We start from the raw sequence: 4,926 nt of genomic DNA on the forward strand, positions 1-4,926 counted from the left end.
ATAAGTTTGATCAGAAGTTAATACTTATTTTAGCTTTAAACCATGAACCGTAGCAGAGAAATAAATTCGTTGAGTCATCATTCAACTCAGGACCCTCATTAGTCATACTACAACCTCGATTTAAAACGTAACAATTATGATCAAAATGAGTAGGCCCTTTAAACGTTTGATTTGTATTTATATTTGTCTATATGTCATTACGCTAGCAGAACATATCTTAGAGACATACAAAATCAAAATTGATGAGGAAAATTCAAGTAATAGTTAATCATTCATAGTACGACATGCAGTTGCACATGGTCACTAGTTAAAATGTAACACCTCGAAATTTTGTGTCCAATGATGTGTTAACACGTGTCATTTGTTTACACGTGGCATCTATAATAAATAAAGGACTAATTTTGACAAACCTTGAGAGTATATAAATTCGAGGGTTATAAATGTCAACAAGGGTGAATATACTGTATAGTATCCCTAAATAATGCCTAAACCTTCAAACGAATAAATTATAGATCGTACAAAAACAAAACGCGGAAGAAAGTGAGAGATTACAAACTACAGGGGTTAACTGTGTCAACATGTTTAATAATACCTCTGAGTGACCCTTTAACGTTCCCAAGACTTTGTAACAGTATTATACACTCACTAAAATAATATATATAAATTCCGCGAAGTTTCGATATGAAACGAGAAAGTTACGATCGAATTCGTAAAAGAAAGGTTAAAAGCGTCAATAATGAAAGTTAAGGCTTTCTGAACAATTAATAAATAAACCGGGGACTTAATAATGCGGGTAATTAACATGAGGCCCCTATCGGTAAATAACCGAGGGCCAAACCGCAAAGTTACCCCTTCAAATCCGAAAGGTCAGGCAAATCATTACGAAAGATTTCGTTATTAATGGCCCGATTCTGTAATCATTATAAAAGATTTGAAAAATTCAGAAAATATAACCTCACGCGACCCGCGTAAGGTTTAAACATAAGTTGAGGCGGGCCGCGAGCCTCCTCTATTTCGCGTCTGATCTTCTGATCCCAGGCGACCCGCGTAAATGTTGCATGGAATGTCCATGCGGGTCGCGTACGACGCCCAGATGCAGAATAGTAGTAACTACTTGGCTTTTGGAGCTTTTGAATGATCAAACAACCAACAAATGGGCATGGGCACCCTATGCTCGACCCATAACACTTAGGGGACATCTACCCATCACCCCTGACCTGTTGTAGGTGTTGTAATGATCATACATGCTTGACATTGGCTATAAATAGCCAAGTTTGGCACATAACATTCACACAAATCAAACAACACCTCTCTAATCATTCTAAGTGCTCCCAAGCATTCTCTTCTGCTCTATAATCAAGAAGCAACTTCTGTAAGTCGTTCATAACCATTTTGGTTTCACATTTCCATAGTTATAGCTCATAAACGCAACCGTCGTAACTAACGGTTGTCATTGCAATATCTTGCAAATGGTTCAGTCTTATGACGAATCAAAAATGGTTATGAGTTGGTATTTATGTGGGTATTAAACCTCTAAAATGGTTCCCCCTGATCACCACTCTAACTATGTCAATTATCGAGTCAAACGTGCGGTTAAAAAGTCAACAGAAAGCTATTTTAGCGATTTAAGCATAATCTGTAATGTATATGTTATGGAACCTGTTTTGACAATCATAAAACATGATAATAAGTATATAAACCTGTTTGCGCTCGTTTGAATCGATCATTTACTATATAGAACCGGTTCGGAGCCGAAAGTCGCAAAAGTTTGACTTTTGCTTTGACTTCAGTTCTGACCCGTTTTAGTGAGGTATAAATATACCTTAGGACTCTCTTAGGACCAGGTCACATGTTGGTATAAGCCTCTGTGGTCGGTTCATGAGTTACCCGAGTCTTTTACGCAATTCCGTCATTCGCCTAAAAGTTGACCGTAACGGCCTTTTAAAATTAAAACGAGTATTTCGGACACGTGAACGGACCAAAACCTTGCTTATTAAATTATAAGCATGTCCCTGAAGTTTCACGTCAATCCGAGGTCTAGAATGAGAGTTATGCTAAAAGGCGCACTTTTAAGAAAGTTTTGTAATTAACGGCGCAATTAGCATAACGCTCATCTAACCCAAGTTTTCGGCACCAAAACTTTTACCCACTGTGGTAAAATAATATTTTGGGAATTTTAAAGATTTTTAATAATTTTTACCTTGCTCATAACCTGCGGTTATGGCTACGGTTCGGTAAATACCGAATATGCCCTTTTTGGCCAAAACAGGAGTTCTACAAGGTCTTTTGACCCGATTCCAGTTGCTACTGATTTTAAATAATAAATAAAGTATTTTAAGCTTTATAAACTGTTCGGGAAACTCAGATTTCCTGTAGAACTCGAAAATCCCTTTTAAAGTCTTTAAAATGACCGAAAAGCCCCTACGGGGCATAATATTAACTTAAACTCGTTACGGGCATTACGGAAGGTATCCTACTGATACCAGAATACTTTTAAGGCATATTGACTTAGGAAATAAGCGTACGACTCTTATGGTTAACCGTTTCGCCTATTTGCGCACACGGTACGGCTCATGGAACTAGTTTTCGTGCAATAGCCGATATGGGTCAAATTATATTATTTGAACCCCAAAATCCAGAGTATGAACTATAAACCCATATAAAACAAGTCTCTGAACTTGTTGGGTCCAAATCATACTCCATTCTCGGTTTTCGCCTTTTCGTGCGAATTAACCATATCCATATATATCGGAATCAACCGGTTTAAGCTACGGCTAATACAAGGACCGTTAGGATTCCAAGAGGTTAATTAAAAACCTTCGTTCCAGATTAGGAGCCCCAGTAAAAGCTATCGGTGACTTGATCTAAATTAAGGATTAATACTTGCAAAGGTAAATACTTTTGACTTATTTCCCCTATATGGGCTTGGGTTACGGTATATTAATACCGCTTGATTGAGCATTATATAATTCCATCGCTTAGGTGGTTAATTGATTAAATATGATCGGCTCATTTAAACAGTTTTGTTGCTTATAAGCCTTTGGGGGGTTTAATGACCGTTGTCCCGGATATCCTCGGCATCATTTTACGAAATGGCCACGACCATCGACATCCCGGTGTAGGCGTACACCCGGTATAAAGTGTCGACATTAAAACTAAAAGACGTAGCCGTTGGTTTCTGTACTACGGTTTTACGCAAACGTGGTGTGTCTATAAATCTTTAACCCGGCACGACCCGGGCTACTGAACGCATAAAAGAACATGTAAAACGTTCACAAGATCATTATGAATTTTCCCAAGTTATAAAAGAGTTTGTGCCTTGTGCATTCAAATCAATTTTAATAAACATTTTCAAATGTGTCAGTTGAATGTATTTACCAGTGTAAACTGACGTATTTTCCCCAAAAAGATTAAGTGCAGGTACCTAAACGTAATTGGCTGGTATTAGCTCCCTAGCGTCGGGATAAGCCTCGCAAGCTTGATTGCAGTATCTAATGGAACAATACTTTATCTGTATTTACGATCCACTGTGGATATTCAACTCTGTAATACATTGATATTATGATCAGAGGTTGAAATTTATATATTTATCTTATGCTTCCGCTGTGCATTATATAATTGTGTGGTTTGACTATATTGTTGCCAACATCGTCACGGTAATCCCCCACCGGGCCCACCGGTGAGACACGTGGAAATCGGGGTGTGACAGGTTGGTATCAGAGCCAACATTGAGTGAATTAAACACTATCCTATTGTGTTTAATCTCAGTGACACAATTGCACATACTTGAGTCTAGACAAGAACTTAGGACAAATTCGGATTAATACTCCTTTTTGTCTTTATTTTTCGATTTGATTTTTAATAAGTTTTGGAGCAGGAAAATGCCACCTGTTATATTCCGAGGAAGAGGAAGGGGACGAAGAGGCCGAGGAGAAATCGTGACACATCACGATCAAGAAGCTGGACCATCTGGTACAAGACATCCTTCGATGACACGGAGCGAAGAGCCACAACGACGAAGAGATCTTTACGAACCTGCGAGGCATTCCACTTCGCACAGCTCGACGCCATCCTACCGGCACTCCTTTGGGCCAGATTCAGAAAATAATCCCAACAACCCACAACCTTCCTTCATACCTCTACAACGTTCGGTATCGCACCGAAACTACGACGACCCTAGTCCATACTACGTAGCTCAGTTTAATCCGGCTGACTACATACAGGAACCTTCAGGTTTTGTTTCCACTAGGGCCACAAGACCACTTTTCTGAAGATCCCATGGAGGAAGATGAGGATCCAACTGAACCAGCTCGTGGTACGCCCACGCATCCGATAGAAGTATCTGATGGATCTTCATATCATGGTCTGCAGTATCAAGGCCCAGACAGCTTTATGGCCTTGTTTGACCGTCATGAGTGGTACAACACACCATCTCATCAGACATCGCAACAAAGACATCCACAGGATCCATCTGAGGATTCACGCTTTGAGGCAGTTACGCCACCACCTCCGCCACCGGCACAACCAGTTATACCTGATCCGCCGAGGCGTAGGAGGACCAATGCTCGTATGTCTACACGAGGAGGAGGGGGTAACCACTTCAGCACTCCTCGACATTCTAGTAGTAGCCACTATCCGCCACTACACGAAGAAGGACCTTCAAGTCCTATACAAGAAGCGAACTCTGCACCTACTGCACGAAATTCGCCACCATTTGGGTATGACCAACCCATACCAGCTTATACGGGTCCAACGGCTTACAACCCGTTTGAACCGTCACAAGCACAATACAACTACGGCTATGAGCGCGACCCATATGTGGTGTCGGCTAGATATAATGCGCGCTACCCTGACGGAGCACATGGAAACATGGACCACCGGATTACTCAGCTCATGGGTATCCAATACCTCCCAGACCTCCAGTTC

Source organism: Helianthus annuus, chromosome 2, assembly GCF_002127325.2.
Source record: "Helianthus annuus cultivar XRQ/B chromosome 2, HanXRQr2.0-SUNRISE, whole genome shotgun sequence".
Classification (NCBI taxonomy): domain Eukaryota; kingdom Viridiplantae; phylum Streptophyta; class Magnoliopsida; order Asterales; family Asteraceae; genus Helianthus; species Helianthus annuus.